Here is an 18,178-nt window from a genome sequence, read left to right on the forward strand (position 1 = left end):
CCAGTGGATTTGAGGGAACCTAGATACATCTATGGCCGGCCACGAACTGTAGTCACAGAGTGTAAAGTGTTTGATGTGACTAAGCACTCTATTGATCGATTCACTGATTGATTCTGCACATTTCAGGAAAAGTTGCACCGGATTTCTCTGCAGTGTGGTGGTCTTCAGATCAGGATATTGCTGGTTCACAATTGCATCTCACAGTTAGTGAGCATATTGCCACTGGGCCTTTTGGCAAAGAATGCTATTTCACTACCCCTTGGACATTTTCAGTTGTACTATTGTGGCATAAACCTTACATATCAGACCAATCAACATTGGTTTAATGCAGTATGAAAGTTTCCTAGACATACAACACTTTGTCTTTTCAATTAGGGTTTTAAAGTTTGGTACTTTATCTAAGGTTGTGGCATCATGGCATACGGCTTATTATGACAGATGGACAACAAATCGATAAAAAAAACATGGACCATCTGAAAAGACATAACAGCAAATGGTTTTATGGGGACATAGCAGCCTTGGACAGCAATTATGTATATCGGGATGCCATGTGTGGCATGTGGTCCCATTAGTCTGTTCTTTGTCCTGTCTTTCTCATACTTTGGCTCCTAATCTAAAAGTAATGGAGTTACTTAGTGACACTACTCCACCTTGTGTATACTTTGCTCCTTGACTGTTGTTATGGCCCTTCACATCACTCAACTTTAGCGACCCGTTGTAAAATGCACTGGATCCTGTCACTCTGTTTCCATGCATACCATTAAGATTTGTGTTGAATTATAAAACACAATACTATAGCTATTCTCAGCAATAAACTGCATGTGGAATTTGCTCTCAATCAATGTTCAAGCTGCACCCACATTAACCCATGTTAAGTTCAAATGTCGTAGCTTATACAACCACACCCCCAGCACCACTTCCCCTCACCTCAATCCCCCATCTATCTCCACAGTACAGGCTGTGGAGGTGAATATTCAAATGAAGAACCCCTCAGATATGTACCTCTCTCTCTCTCATTCGTTCACCCTCTCCCTCACTTTTCGACTCCTCCCCTTCCTCTCCCTGAATGCCGTAGTGAGCATAGTTCACAATTGATAGCTTTCGCTAAGAGCCGCACAGCAATGCGGTCTCTGTGCCTTTTGCCTCTCTCGTCCTCTCTCCCTCCCCCTCTCTCCATCTCTCTCTCTCCCCCTCTACCTCTGTCTCTCTATTAAATTTCCAGTCACACAGTGGTGCAGAGGATATTCCTCCTTTTCATTCTTTCTCCCTCTTCCCGTGCTCCCTTGCATTCCCCCAAGCTCCCTTGCATTCCCCCATGCTTATTTTGAAATCTTAGTCCTCTCCCTCTCTGGCTCTCTTTCAATCCCTTCTCGCTCTCCTCTTCCTCCGTACATCTTTTTCCTCTTACAATCCTAGCGCCATTTAAAATGATTCAACACACACCACCAAAGCCCAGCCCACCCCACTCCCTGCCTACCCTCTTGCCCCCCTCTCGCTACACTCTATCCTCACTGTGTCATTGCTTGTGTGGCAGTGTGTGTGTGTGAGTTTGTTTGTTTGCGCATTTGCGCGTGTGTGAGTGTGTGTGCATGTTGAATGAACAAACACTCATCGCTGTATTGCTTGTGTCATCAGTGCAGAGAGGCTCTCTGACAGAAATACAGTTGAGGAGACTAATTCTGCTATTGAGAGAGAGGTGTGTATGAGCGCCATCTCCAATACAGCCAAACACATGAACTCTTAATGGTGTGTTAGGATCCACATGGTAGAGAGATAGAAAGATAGAGGGGGATGGAGATTTGGCAGTGACATGCCATTGCAAGACACATGTAGCATGCTGATAGCTCTGGAAAGGTGCAGCTAGGACTGTGGAGACGCACAGGAAGGTGCTGGTACATAATCATAATTTCCATGACACTTTGGATCAAGGATGTTGGATAGCTATCTATGCCCTGTCTTTTCAGATATAGCCACACTAGTTGCATGCAATCCTATTGTAGTGAACATTAGTTTACATGCATTGTTTGACAATGTGAGTAATTTAATATACTTTGAGATTCTACTAAACAAAATAGCAGTCTGCTTGATAAGCATCTGATGTGAGCTTGCTAATGAAATGACATTTTGGTACTTTAGACTTCTGTATCTGTTCTATTTATAGAACTGTGACTGAAAAGACAGAACACTGTTCAACGTCATCTGTAATAGAGAAAGAAAGATACTGAGATAATTTAGTGCTATTCATGGTGACAACACTGTGTGCTGTGTAAGGGAGGGAGAGAGAGAGAGCAAGAGGAGAGATCCTAGTGTCACAGTATCTTAGCAACTGCCTCCATCTCCTTGGAGACAAGACCTGACATTATTTCCCGTTTGTGAAAAATCACTTTGGTTTGTACACTATGTGTTTTTGTTTGTGTGTGTGTGTGTGTGTGTGTGTGTGTACGCAAACACTCATGTTTTTGTGCAGATATGGGCATGTTGTGATTGCGAGCAGTATGTGCAGTGATGGGGTGGTGATGCATTCCAATGCAATATGGGTATATTAAAGAATTACTTTCAGAAAAGAGTTTAAAAAGAGTCTGTTAAAACAATATATCATGACAAATGTTACCAAAAATGCCTAACCTGAAAGTAATATTATGAATTATTTCTATCAAGTTAATTAACATAAACATATTTATTACAGGGAAACATAAACAGAAAATGTTTCTGTACAGTTTATTATTTTTCCCAATCAACAAAAAATACTAAGAGATAAAATATTATATTCTAATTTGGGTTCAACTTTATAAAAGCTGTCAATAATAAACATTATTAAAACTTGTATAAAATATCAATAAATATGTATTTCATAACTTTATAAAAAATTATTAGCGTTTATAAGCAATTACAAGTTTTCAAGTTTTTTTGTCACATGCACTAGTACAATGAAATGCCTTTCTTGCTCTTTCCCAACAGTGCAGTAATCAATATAAGTAGAACAAAAACATGAGAAATAGAAGCAACAGCCCCTTCAGAAAATATTCACACCCCTGAATTTAAAATGGATTACATTGAGATTTTGTGTCACTGGCCTACACACAATACCCCATAATGTCAAAGTGGAATTGTTTTTTTCAACATTTTTACAAATGAATAAAATGTTATTTAAAAAAAATTTAACCTTTATTTAACTAGGCAAGTCCGTTAAGAACAAATTCTTATTTACAATGACGACCTACACCAGCCTAACATGGACGACGCTGGTCCAATTGGGACTCCCAATCACGGCCAGTTGTGATACAGCCTGGATTCGAACTAGGGTGTCTGTAGTGACCGAATGCTGAAATGTCTTGAGTCAATAATTCTTAAGCCTAGTCATCCCGCTAGCTATGACAACTTCCTGTGAAACTGGAGGGCGCGCAATTCAAATAAATAATCATAAAGATGATTCATTTTAAACATTTAGGTACATACAAGTGTCTTATATCGGTTGAAAGCTTAAATTCTTGTTCATCTAACTGCACTGTCCAATGTACAGTAGCTATTACAGCGAAAGTATTCCATGCGATTGTTTGAGGACGGTGCCCCACATCAAAATATTTTTCCACAGGCACAGGTTTCATAAATTCACAAATATCAATTAAATATTCACTTACATTTTGAAAATCATCCTCTGATATGTCATCTAAAGGGTCCCAGCTACAACATGTAGTGTCGTTTTGTTAGATAAAATCCTTCTTTATATCCCAAAAGGTCAGTTTAGTTGGCGCCATCGATTTGAATAATCCACTCATTCAACATGCAGAGAAAGTCAAAATACGTTTCTATTTACCCCTCAGATACCCTAAAATGTAGTCAAACTATAATATTTATTACGGAAAGAAGTATGTTCAATAGGAAACACGGACTAGTAGGTGCATTCTGTCTTCATTGCGTGAGCAAACACGAATTTCCAAGACTGTGTCCCTGTACTAAAACTGATATTTCTTCTTCGTTTTGAAGTTATGAGCCTGAAACCTTGAACATAGACTACTGACACCCCGTGTAAGCCATAGGAATGGCATTCAGGGAGCTAAGTTTCAGTATGCCCTAATACATTCTATTGTAAGAGCATGGTCTCTCTCCAAAAAAAACTCTGGTTGGTTTTTCTTTGCATTTTCTCCTACCATATCTATTGTGTTATATTCTCCTACATGATTTTAACATTTCTACAAACTTCAAAGTGTTTTCTTTCCAATGGTACCCATTATATGCATTTCCTGGCTTCAGGGCCTGAGCAACAGGCAGATTACTTTGGGCACGTCATTAAGGTAGAAATTTAGAAAAAAGGGACCTAGCCCTAAGAAGTCAATAAGTATTCAACCTCTTTGTTATGGCAAGCCTAAATACGTTTAACGTAAAGTAATACTACCAAAATGTGGCAAAGCAATTCACTTTTTGTCCTGAATACAAAGTGTTGTATTGGATTTGCAATAAAAACATAACACATTACCGTGTACCACTCTCCATATTTCCAAGCACAGGGTTTATGGATATGCTTGTAACTGTTAATTAAGGACTGGGGAGTTTTTCAGGGAAAAAAAAGAAACAGAATGGAGCTAAAGTCACAGACAAAAACCTGGTTCAGTCTGCTTTCCACCAGACACTGGGAGATTAATTCACCTTTCATCAGGACAATAACATAAAACACAAGGCCAAATCGACACAGGATATGCTTACCAAGAAGACAGTGAATGTTCCTGAGTGGCCAAGCTACAGGTTTGACTTAAATCTGCTTGATATATATGCTTGATATATATGGCACCAGCAGCAAATGATTGTCTAGCAGTGATTAACAACCAATTTGACAGAACTTGAAGAATTTTGAAGACAATAATGGTGCACACTCCATGTGTGGAAAGCTCTTAGAGACTTACCCAGAAAGACTCACAGCTGTAATCGTTGCTAAAGGAGCTTCTACAAAGTATTGACTTAGGGGTGTGAATACTTACATAAATTAGATATTTCTGTACTTAGTTTTCAATACATTTGCAAACATTTCTAAAAACATGTTTTCACTTTGTCATTATGTATACCAGGTATTGTGTGTAGTTGGATGAGAAAATAAATAAATACAATCCATTTTGAATTCAGGATGTAACACAAACAAATGTGTAATAAGTCTATGGATATGAACACATTCTGAAGGCACTGTATATACAGGGTCAGTTTCAGGGTCAGTTCCATTACCATATTTACAATGTGCAGGGATACTGGAGTGGTAGGGTTAGATACCGTATAGGGGTAAGGTGACTAGAAATCAGGATATATGATAAAAAAGAGTATATGATGATTGTATGTGAGTGTCTGTATGTGTGTGTGTGTGTAGAGTCAGTATGGATGTGTGTGAGTGTTATGGGTGTATGAGAAAATGTTAGTGTGTGTGTTGTGTGTGTCTTGGAGTATCAGTGTGAGTGTGTGTGTAGAATGGGCATAGTGTGTGTGGGTGTGTGTGTGTGCATAAAGACAGTGCAACACAAATAGAAGGGTCAATGCAGATAGTCCATGTAGCCATTTTGTTTTGAGCTATTTATTCATTTTCTTATGGCTTGGGGATAGAAGCTGTTCAGGAGCCTGTTGGTGACAGACTTGATGCTCTGGTACCTCTTTTTTCATGACTGTTTGTGTGTTGACCATCTGAAGTCCTGAGATTTGGATATCGAGGAACTTAAAGCTCTGGACCCGCTCCAATGCAGCCCCATCGACGTGTAGTCCAGGATCAGCTCCTTGGTTTTACTGATATTGAGGGAAAGGTTGGTCACTGACCGCCAGGTCACTGACTGTCATCGTCACCGGCGATCAGGCCTACCACCGTCATGTTGTCAGCAAAATTGATGATGGTGTTGGTGTCATGCGTGGATACGCTGTCATGGGTGAACAGGTAGTACAGGAAGGGACTAAGCATAAATCCCTGTGGGGCCCCCGTGGTGAAGGTCAGCCTGGCAGAAGTAATGTTTCCTACGCTCACCGGCGGTCAGCCCGTCAGGAAATCCAGGATCCAGTTGCAGAGGAAGGTGTTCAGTCCCAGGATCCCAAGCTTGGTGATGAGATTGGACAGGACTATGCTGTTGAACGCTGAACTGTAGTCAATGAACAGCATTCTCACATGCTGTAGGTATTCCTCTTATCTAGGTGGGTGAGGTCAGTCTGGAGTGCAATTGAGATTGCATCGTCTATGGATCTGTTGGGGTGATATGCAAATTAGAATTGGTCTAGGGTGTCTGGGATGATGGAGTTAATGCGTGCCATAACCTGCCTCACTTCATGATTACAGAAGTGAGTGCTACAGGGCGATAGACATTGTGGCATGAAGCCTTAGAGTTATTGGGAACAGGAATGATGGTGGTCAGCTTGAAACATGTGGGGATTACGTGACCTGGAATACCGTCCGGCCCGTGGCCTTAAGAGTGTTGACCTGATTAAAAACCTTACTCACGACGGCCTTGGAGAGCGAAATCACCCAGTCCCCTGGTTTGGCGGGGGCCTCGTGCACGCTCTGTGTTATTTTTGTCGAAGCGTGCATAAAATGCATTGAGTTCGTATGGTAGAGAGGCATCGTAGGGTAGATCACGGCTGGGTCTTCCTTTAGTTTACCTTTATTTTACTAGGCAAGTCAGTTAAGAACCAATTCTTATTTTTAATGACGGCCTAGGAACAGTGGGTTAACTGCCTGTTCAGGGGCAGAACGACAGATTTGTACCTTGTCAGCTTGGGGATTCAAACTTGCAACCTTTCGATTACTAGTCCAACACTCTAACCACTAGGCTACCCTGCCGACCCTGCCACGTATATCGGGCATCGGAGCCTGTGTTATAGGATTCCACCTTATTCCTATATTGTCGTAGTTGTCCCGACTTCCGCCAATGTTTGTCCCTCTCCTTGTTCAGGCGACATTCGGCGGTCGACGTCACAGGCTTTCTAGTCGTTACCGATCCATGTTTCATTTTCGTTTGGTTTTGTCTTCATTATACACACCTGATTTCTATTACATTCACTATGTTCCTTATTTAACCCCCTGGCCTCCCTCTCTGTTTTGTGCGTTATTGTTTGTCATGTGGGTTCGTGTTCTTGTGCTTTGGATTTTTGTGTTTTCCGTGTTGGAATATTACTCTTCATTTCAGAGTAAACTGTCGGACTATACTCATCTCTGTGTCCTGCGCCTGACTCTACCTTTCTCCATTCACCAACACCCTCACAGTAGCGGGATTTCTTGTACTTGTTTGCGTACTTCTGATAATTTAAAATGCACATTAAAAGTATTCAGACCCCTTGACTTTTCCACATTTTGTTAGGTCTTATTCTACAATTCAATAATATTACGAATAAAAAACATAAATAACTTATTTACATAACTTTTCCGATCATTTGCTATGAGACTCGAAATTGAGCTGACGTGCATCCTGTTTCCATTGATCATCCTTGAGATGTTTCTACTACTTGATTGGAGTCCACCTGTGGTAAATCCAATTTATTGGACATGATTTGGAAAGGCACACACCTGTCTATATAAGGTCCCACAGTTCACAGCGCATGTTAGAGCAAAAACCAAGCCATGAGGTCGAAGGAATTGTCCGTAGAGCTCCGAGACAGGATTGTGTTGAGGTACAGATCTGGGGAAGGGTACCAAAACATTTCTGTAGCATTGAAGGTCCCCAAGAACACATGGAAGAAGTTTGCATTCACCAATTCTCTTCCTAGAGCTGGCCGCCAGGCCAAACTGAGCAATCATGGGAGAAGTGCCTTGGTCAGGGAGGTGACCCAGAACGCGATGGTGACAGAGCTCCATAGTTCCACTGGGGAGATGGGAGAACTTTCCAGAAGGACAACCATCTCTGCAGCACTCCACCAATCAGGCCTTTATGGTAGTGTGTCCAGACGGAAGCCACTCTTCAGTAAAAGGCACGTGACAGCCCAGTTTGGCAAAAGGCACCTAAAGACTCAGATCATGAGAAACAAGATTCTCTGGTCTGATGAATCAGACTGGGGCAAAGGTTCACCTTCCAGCAAGACAACGACCCTAAGCACACTGCCAAGACAACGCAGGAGTGTCTTAGGGACAAGTCTCTGAATGTCCTTCAGTAGCCCAGACAGAGATGTGTAGCGACACTCCCCATCCAACCTGACAGAGCTTGAGTGGATTTGCAGAGAAGAATGGGAGAAACTTCCCAAATACAGGTGTGCCAAGCTTGTAGCATCATACCCAAGAAGACGCAAGGCTGTAATCGCTGCCAAAGGTGCTTCAACAAAGTACTGAGTAAAGGGTCTGAATACTTATGTAAATGTGATATTCCAGTTTTTTTATTTTTAATACATTTGCAAAAAATTCTAAAATGAGCTCTGTCATTATGGGGTATTGTTCGTAGATTGATAAGAGGGGAAAAAACAATTGCATCCATTTTAGAATAAGGCTGTAAAGTTAACAAAATGTGGAAACAGTCAAGGGGTCTGGGAACATTCAGAATGCACCGTACGTATTTTTGACATGGAATTAAGCATAATGATTCTGGCTCTAGATTGCAGGAAAAGCCATTTCAGGTGTTTGAAAAATACAAAATTCTATCCTAGCCCCCGTCTGGACCGCCCCCCCGGCCATGTTCACGTACTTTGTGCCCCCTCAGATTTTGGGGGTGCATGACGCCCCTGCAGTCTTGTATTTTTATGCCTCATTTCCAAATAGGATGCATATTTCTATTCCGCACATGCTTCCTTCTTTTCACTCTCATGTTTGTTAGTTTTGTGGAGTAAGTACAATGTTGTGTATCTATCTATGTTCAGTTCTCGCTTATCACAGCAATTCAACTCTGTAACTGTTTTAATTGGCCTCGTGGCCTCATGGTGAAATGCCTGAACGGTTTCCATTCTGAGGGGTTTCTTGTATCTTTGTAGTGACTAATAACTTTAACATGCTGAAAAGATATTCAGTGTCTGCTTTTTGGAAAACCTTGAAATCAACTGAGGGACCTTACAGATAATTGTATGTGTAGGGTACAGAGATGTGGTAGTCATTAAAAAAACCATGCAACTTATTATGTGACTTGTTAAGCAATATTGTACTCCTAAATGTGTTTAGCGTTTGCCAAAACAAACCGTTGAATACTCATTGATTCAAGACATTTCAGCTTTTCATTTGTTATTCATTTCTATGAAGATCAGTGACATCTCAATAGAATCCATTTAAATGCAGGCGGTAACACAACAAAATGTGGACAAAGTGACAGGGGTTGAATATATTCTGAAGGCACTGTGTGTAAGAGTTACATGTATTAGTTCAGAGTCACTCTATTGTAGAGATTTTTATTCTTTTTTCTTCTTTTTGTTTCACTATGCCCGTCAACTTAGTTTTGTTCGATAGTACTTCATCCCATTGATCAAAGAGCACATCATGGATTAACGATAACCAAAGAAGCTCTCCTCTCCTGTCTCTCGATCTTTAACGGCTTTTAGTAACAGACAGGTGAATAATATACAGTAAATATATGTATTTTTTTGTATATCTCTGTCATCCATAAAATGCATAGTGTAGCTTTTTATTTGATTTTAAACAAGCACACAGTGATTGTCATCTTCTTGTTGACTGGAAGCGGGCAGAGTAGTCTAACCATATTTCTCCTGACCAGGAGCATTGCAGTACCTAAGTGCTGTTGGACACTCCTATACTGGCGATTTACTGCACTTTTAGAAGGTCACTCATTCAAAACATCTAAATGTTCCAGGACAGATATTCGTTTTATAAGATTCATTTAAGTGTAAGTGAAGCTCAGTATTGTTGTAGTTTTCTCCTTTGTTCACTAGATGACAGCAAAGAACACTGGTTGTTCAGGGGAGTAAAAGTAGCAGACACTCTTAATGTGTAAACCATCAACTGTATACAGTACATTAACTGTTAAGAGTGAAAAAAATATATACTAAATTAGCACAAGATCATTATAAATAATATGAACAAAGTCAAAAGTGTCATGTTTTTTTTTTCAAATAAATGGTATTTATGGTCCCAGATTTTTGGTATCTGAGAAGCATAGATATCTGTGGTAGCAAACTTGGTAAACTTCATTATAAATGTAATGAATAAGCCATGTCAAATCCTTAGTAAAATAGTGCATCCGGAAAGCATTCAGACCCCTTGACCTTTTCCACATTTTGTTACTTCACAGCCTAATTCTAAAATAGATCAATTGTTTTTCACTGATCAATCTACACACAATTTTTTTTATTTTTTTTATTTAACCTTTATTTAACTAGACAAGTCAGTTAAGTGCAAATTCTTATTTACAATGACGGCCTACAATACCTCATAATGACAAAGCGAAAACACTACATGCTTGGCACACCTGTATTTGGGGAGTTTCTCCCATTCTTCTCTGCAGATCCTCTCAAGCTCTGTCAGGTTGGATGGGGAGTGTAACTGAACAGCTATTTTCAGGTCTCTCCAGAGATGTTCGATCGGGTTCAGGTCCTAGCTCTAGCTGTGCCACTCAAGGACATTCAGAGACTTTTCCTGAAGCCTGCGTTGTCTTGGCTGTGTGCATAGGATTGTCGCCCCAGTCTGAGGTCCTGAGCGCTCTGGAACAGGTTTTCATCAAGGATCGCCCTGTACTTTTCTCCGTTCATCTTTCCCTTGATCCTGACTAGTCTCCCAGTCCTTGCTGCTGAAAAACATCCCCACAGCCTGATGCTGCCACCACCATGCTTCAGCGTAGGGATGATGCCAGGTTTCCTCCAGATGTAACGCTTGGCATTCAGGCCAAAGAGTTCAATCTTGGTTTCATCAGACCAGAGAATCTTGTTGCTCATGGTCAGAGTCCTTTAGGTGCCTTTAGGCAAACTCCAAGTGGGCTGTCATGTGCCTTTTACTAAGGAGTGGCTTCTGTCTGGCCATAAAGGAGTGGCTTCTGTCTGGCCATACTCTACCATAAAGGCCTGATTGGTGGTGTGCTGCAGAGATGGTTGTCCTTCTGGAAGGTTCTCCCATCTCCACAGAGGAACTATGGAGCTCTGTCAGAGCGACCATCGGGTTCTTGGTCACTTCCCTGACCAAGGCCCTTCTCCCCTGATTGCTCAGTTTGGCCGGTAGGCTAGCTCTAGGAAGAGTCTTGGTGGTTCCAAACTTCTTCCATTAAGAATGATGAAGGTCACTGTGTTCTTGGGGACCTTCAATGCTGCAGAAAGGTTTTTGTGCCCGTCCCCAAATCTGTGCCTCGACACAATCCTGTCTCTGTGCTCTATGGACAATTCCTTCGACCTCATGGCTTGTTTTTTGTTCTGACATACACTGTCAACTGTGGGACCTTATATAGACAGGTGTGTGCCTTTCAAAATCATGTACAATCAATTAAATTTACCACAGATGGACTCCAAGTTGTAGATACATCAAGGATGATCAACGGAAACAGGATGCACGTCAGCTCAATTTCAAGTCTCATAGCAAAGGGTCTGAATACTTATGTGAATAAGATATTTATTTTACATATTTTTTGCAAACATTTCTAAAAACCTGTTTTCGCTTTATTATGGTGTATTGTGTGTAGACTGATGAGGGGAAAAAATAATTTCATCCATTTTATAAACAGGCTTTAATGTAACAAAATTGAAAAAAGTCCTAGGGGGTCTGAATACTTTCCGAATGCACTGTATGTCGCTTTGGATAAAAGTGTCTACTAAATGTCATATTATTGTTATTTGTATTACATTATTAATAAAGTAATTCTGCAAAAAAAGTGGCAAAAAACTAACTTTTTGTCCTGAATACAAAGTCCATATGTTTGGGGCAAATCCAACACAACACACCACTGAGTACCACTCCTCCTATTTCCAAGCATGGTGGCGGCTGCATCATGTTATACAGTACAGTGGTTCCTCAAGTAAAAGTTTTGAGATTATGCCGCGGGACTTAGAGGTATTTGTGGTTTGGTACGTTATCCTGCGTCACTGCTTCATTGCTCCAGACCACCGATAGGCGGAGTTAGAGAACTGATTATGCTTTTGGAAGCTGTAAAAATAAATAATTTATATTCCATGATATTCTTAAGATATCTGTGTTGACTGAATATAAGCAGCAAGTGATGTTTGCTAAATAATCAAGTTGATGGCGCAGTCATACAGCCTCGGCACCTACATAGAGCTGAGTGACTCAGTCATATAGCCTCAGCACCTACATAAAGCTGAGTGACTCAGTCATATAGCCTCAGCACCTACATAAAGCTGAGTGACTCAATCATATAGCCCCGGCACCTTCATAAAGCTGAGTGACTCAGTCATATAGCCTCAGCACCTACATAAAGCTGAGTGACTCAGTCATATAGCCCCGGCACCTTCATAAAGCTGAGTGACTCAGTCATATAGCCCCGGCACCTTCATAAAGCTGAGTGACTCAGTCATATAGCCCCGGCACCTTCATAAAGCTGAGTGACTCAGTCGTATAGCCCCGGCACCTCCATAAAGCTGAGTGACTCAGTCGTATAGCCTCGGCATCTACATAAAGCTGAGTGACTCAGTCATATAGCGTCGGCACCTACATAAAGCTGAGTGACTCAGTCATATAGCCTCAGCACCTACATAAAGCTGAGTGACTCAGTCATATAGCCTCGGCACCTACATACATAAAGCTGAGTGACTCAGTCATATAGCCCCGGCACCTACATAAAGCTGAGTGACTCAGTCATATAGCGTCGGCACCTACATAAAGCTGAGTGACTCAGTCATATAGCCTCGGCACCTACATAAACCTGAGTATATAGCCTCAGTACCTACATTAAGCTGAGTGACTCAGTCATATAGCCTCGGCACCTACATAAAGCTGAGTGACTCAGTCATACAGCCTCGGCACCTACATAGAGCTGAGTGACTCAGTCATATAGCCTCAGCACCTACATAAAGCTGAGTGACTCAGTCGTATAGCCTCGGCATCTACATAAAGCTGAGTGACTCAGTCATATAGCCTCCACACCTACATAAAGCTGAGTGACTCAGTCATATAGCCTCAGCACCTACATAAAGCTGAGTGACTCAGTCATATAGCCTCAGCACCTACATAAAGCTGAGTGACTCAGTCACATAGCCTCGACACCTACATAAAGCTGAGTGACTCAGTCGTATAGCCTCGGCACCTACATAAAGCTGAGTGACTCAGTCGTATAGCCTCGGCACCTACATAAAGCTGAGTGACTCAGTCGTATAGCCTCGGCACCTACATAAAGCTGAGTGACTCAGTCACATAGCCTCGGCACCTACATAAAGCTGAGTGACTCAGTCGTATAGCCTCGGCACCTACATAAAGCTGAGTGACTCAGTCATTCATGGCTTTGGATCTAAATAAATAAGTACCAACATTCTTTCTGATAGTCTAGAAGTGAAAAATAGAAAACAGATGTGATTATAAAAAGTCACGACTCTACAACTGATCGCTAGTTTTGGTCTCAAATAAGCAGTCTGTGAAGAGCATTTAACTAAAATAAGCAAAAAAAAAATTAAAACACCAGAAATATATAAACCTAGACCTATGAACACTTAAAAACGCGAGTCAGGGTTAGTGCTTTGTGTATATTATGGGTTATCCTGACCTGGATGCCATGTATTATAGTCTCGAAGAGGAAAACTATTACCGTCTCTTGCCCGTGTCATTTTCCTTTCATAATGCATCCCTTTAGAGAGATAATTTAATAAACAGCGACCTGTTTTATTAATTATATGAACAAAAAATATTCTATTTTATTTGGAACAGCAAGCCAGACAACATCAAAATGACCTATTGTCTCACCCCATGTTCAAGAATTGCCTTTCACCCCGTTATTCAGATGACAACCACTCACTTTCAGTTATTTGAAAAATATATAATCTCCAAAATATCGTTTTTGAACATGAGATTGTGAACTCTGCAAACAATGTTTCCAATCCAAGAATGAGAATGGTAAATGACTATAATTAATACATTCATTCAATACACTGGAATAGAAAATAATCCACCCATCCACCCATTAAAGTCTATTAGCAGGACAATAGACTCTTGCCAAGAAGGAGGGTAGGGGGAGAATCGTATCGTCAGTTTCTCAAGACAAAATGTATCGATGGCCTTCACCAGTTCATATTTGCTTGTACTGTAGACTTGGCAGAGTTACAGATTACTGTTTTCAGTTGGTGCCAAACAAGTTTGATCATGTTTAAATCAGGAGACCTACATGTAGATATACTGTAGGCCTACCGTAGGTGTTGTAGGTCTTTTATTTATTTATTTTATTTAACCTTTATTTTACTACATAAAGGTCTACTTACTCTGCTGGCATTCTGACCCAGTTTATGCCCTCATTTGCAATGCACACCCAGGCGGCAAATTTGGCTTCTTCATCAGCATCTTTATGCTTTCATTAATAAAATAATGATAAAAAAATACTCTTTCAAATTGCAGATGATTATTTCGTTAAGGATCCATAACGAATTACTATGGGAGTAAATATCACTAAATGACAGAAATATTGGAACAAAGTAGGCTTTGATCCATGCCTGGGCCTGCAGGACGCAAGGTTCTTTGTTTGTCAGACAAATCATTGGGTCGAAACTACAGAACACTACAAAACAAGTGAACACATGGTTAATGTTCTGAAAAATAATATATATATTGGTCATATTGGTCATGGCTCCCAAGTAGCGCAGCGGTCTAAAGCACTGCATCTCAGTGCAAGAGGCAACACTGTACAGTCCCTGGTTCGAATCCAAGCTGTATCACATACGGCTGTGATTGGGAGTCCCATAGGGTGGTGCACAATTGGCACAGCATCATCTGGATTTTTCCAGGGTTGGCCATCATTGTAAATAGGAATTTCTTCTTAACTGAATTGAGTAGTTAAATAAAAGTAAAATGAAATTCAAATATATATATATATAAATAATGTGTCCACTCATGTTTCTTCAACTATCTTCTGACTGTGATTAGAGCGATGTTGTGCTGTGATGCCAGGCTGCATTTGCCGATTGCCCATCATCTTCAACAATCAGTGAGTTGATGGCTTGAAAAGTCTAGCTGGAAATTGAATACAATGTAGAAAGGATGACCAGCATGGCCAAATAATAAACTCTGCGTTTATTTTCAGCAAACTTAACGTGTAAATATTTGTATGAACATAACAAGATTCAACAGATATAAACTGAACAAGTTCCACAGACATGTGTCCACAGACATGTGACTAACAGAAATGGAAAAATGTGTCCCTGAACAAAGGGGGTGTCAAAATCAAAAGTAACCACCAGCTGCATTAAGTACTGCAGTGCATCTCCTCCTCATGGACTGCACCAGATTTGCCAGTTCTTGCTGTGAGATGTTACCCCACTCTTCCACCAAGGCACCTGCAAGTTCCTGGACATTTCTGGGGGGAGTGGACCAAGCCCTCACCTTCCGATCTAACAGGTCCCAGACGTGCTCAATGGGATTGAGATCCGGCCTCTTCGCTGGCCATGGCAGAACACTGTACATTCCTGTCTTGCAGGAAATCACGCACAGAATGAGCAGTATGGCTGGCGACATTGTCATGCTGGAGGGTCATGTCAGGATCAGCTTGCAGGAAGGGTACCACATGAGGGAGGAGGATGTCTTCCCTGCACAGCGTTGAGATTGCCTGCAATGACAACAAGCTCAGTCCGATGATGCTGTGACACACCGCCCCAGACCATGATGGACCCTCCACCTCCAAATCAATCCCGCCCCAGAGTACAGGCCTCGGTGTAACGCTCATTCCTTCAACGATAAATGCGAATCCGACCATCACCCCTGGTGAGACAAAACCGCAACTCATCAGTGAAGAGCACTTTTTGCCAGTCCTGTCTGTTCCAGTGACGGTGAGTTTGTGCCCATAGGCAAAGTTGTTGCCGGTGATGTCTGGTGAGGACCTGCCTTACAACAGGCCTACAAGCCCTCAGTCCAGCCTCGCTAGCCTATTGCAGACAGTCTGAATACTGATGGAGGGATTGTGCGTTCCTGGTGTAACTCGGGCAGTCGTTGTTGCCATACAGTACCTGTCCCGCTGGTGTGATGTCCGTCCTGTCTCCCTGTAGCGCTGTCTTAGGCATCTCACAGTACGAACATTGCAATTTATTGCCCTGGCCACATCTGCATTCCTCATGCCTCCTTGCAGCATGCCTAAGGCACGTTCACGCAGATGAGCAGGGACCTTGGGCATCTTTCTTTTGCTTTTTTTCAGTCAGTAGAAACGCCTCTTTAGTGTCCTAAGTTTTCATAACTGTGGCCTTAATTGCCTACTGTCTGTAAGCTGTTAGTGTCTTAACGACTGTTCCACAGGTGCATGTTTATACATTTTTTATGGTTCATTGAACAAGCATGGGAAATAGTGTTTAAACCCTTTACAATGAATACCTGTGAAGTTATTTGGATTTTTACTAATTATCTTTGAAAGACAGGGTCCTGAAAAAGGGACGTTTCTTTTTTTGCTGAGTTTATAAACAGTGGTTATAGAAGGTGCAACGGGCCAGCAAAAGTTTTAAAATGTATATGAACCCTGCACTCTAATTCTACAAAAGCCCCTTAGATATTAATATAGAATCCTCTAAATGTGTTTGTATTTTCCATTTTGATTCCGGTAAAGAAATGTGTATGTAGTAGGGGTGACTTCCTTCACCAGGTCTCTTACCATTTTGTACAGTTGTGTGGTTAGCCTACCAGTTGGTGTAACTATAATGTTAAATCTCTTGAGAGGAATTTTGTTCTTCACTATCACAATCTTAAAAACGTTCAAATGCATTCATAAATTAAATCGCTTTAGCAGACATGTTGCGGTTCATCTGATGAAGGATTGACTCAATCTATTAGCACGGCCGCATGGCGCACCCCCTTTCCCCGTTAGGCACGGCCGCATGGCGCACCCCCTTTCCCCGTTAGGCACGGCCGCATGGCGCACCCCCTTTCTCCGTAAGGCACGGCCACGTCCGAAGGGGATCGGGGGTTGCTGGTGAACCGGGTCTTCCAACTTCCGTCTCCAATATCAAGGTGCACATGTTGGAGATTACATGGCCATAAAGGCTAGATCATTTTTCAAACTGTTCAAAAATTTGTAGATGACCGACAGAGTCAAATAATATAAACAGTGGTTATAGAGGGTGCAACAGGTCAGCACCTTAGGAGTAAATGCCAGTTGGCTTTTCATAGCATTCAGAGGTCAAGACAGCAAGTGCGCGTGCGTGTGCAAGAGAGCGAGAGAGAAAGGATCGAAGCACACACAGTAAGAATGTCAGTTTAATATGCAGTGCATATCACCTACTATTTCCCTTCTCAGAGTTTTAAGAATTGTGTGTATTCAATTATTTGTGACATTGTGGCATTTCAAGCATTTTGAAGATAGAAGCAATAGGATTTGAAGCAATAGCCTATCCGTGTGTGGTCAACTATTTCAGCACCGTTTTGCACTGCTCTGAGACAAGCATGGGGACGGGACTGGTCTTGATAAATCAATGAGATGTTTATTTTCACTGAATCTCCTTTTGGGTATTGGTTAGGCTACAATTAGGGTGTGAAAATGTTAGGATTATTTTGTTCTTAGTACTGTAGCCTACTCCCGACTGGTCATGTTGTACAGTGCCATATTTTCCTAACGGAAACCCTGAGGGTTTAATTTTAAATTTTTCTTGGAATAGAAACACCATAATATAAATCAAATTAATTAAGCTTAATTTCTTAAAATCAATCCCATATATGTTCTCGCTTAAATTCTCTTGTACAGCCAATATTTAAAAAAGTCAAATGCTTCTCAAAGGTGCCCTCTGGTGGTCAAACTAGCACTAACTAGCATTAATAGCAACAAGGGCTGACACTTAAATAACGTGTCATAGAACTCTGCGGCAGCCCACAAGGTGTGCAGCAGTATGGTGCAGCTTTTACAGGAAGAACCACGGTAGGTATACTTCTCATCGATAAGGACTGGCAAGTATTTCAAGGTAAAATAAATGGAATAGAGCTAAGCACATGCAAAATCCTAGAGGACAACCTGGTTCAGTCTGCTTTCCAACAGACAGTTGATGACAAATTCACCTTTCAACAGGACAATAACCTAAAGCACAAGGACAAATATACACTGGAGTTGCTTATCAAGACGACATGAAATGTTCCTGGATAGGTACAGTTTAGAGATAAATTGGCTCGAAACTCTATGGCAAGACTTGA

The sequence above is a fragment of the Oncorhynchus mykiss genome, chromosome 20 (genome assembly GCF_013265735.2).
Source record: "Oncorhynchus mykiss isolate Arlee chromosome 20, USDA_OmykA_1.1, whole genome shotgun sequence".
Taxonomy (NCBI): Eukaryota; Metazoa; Chordata; class Actinopteri; order Salmoniformes; family Salmonidae; genus Oncorhynchus; species Oncorhynchus mykiss.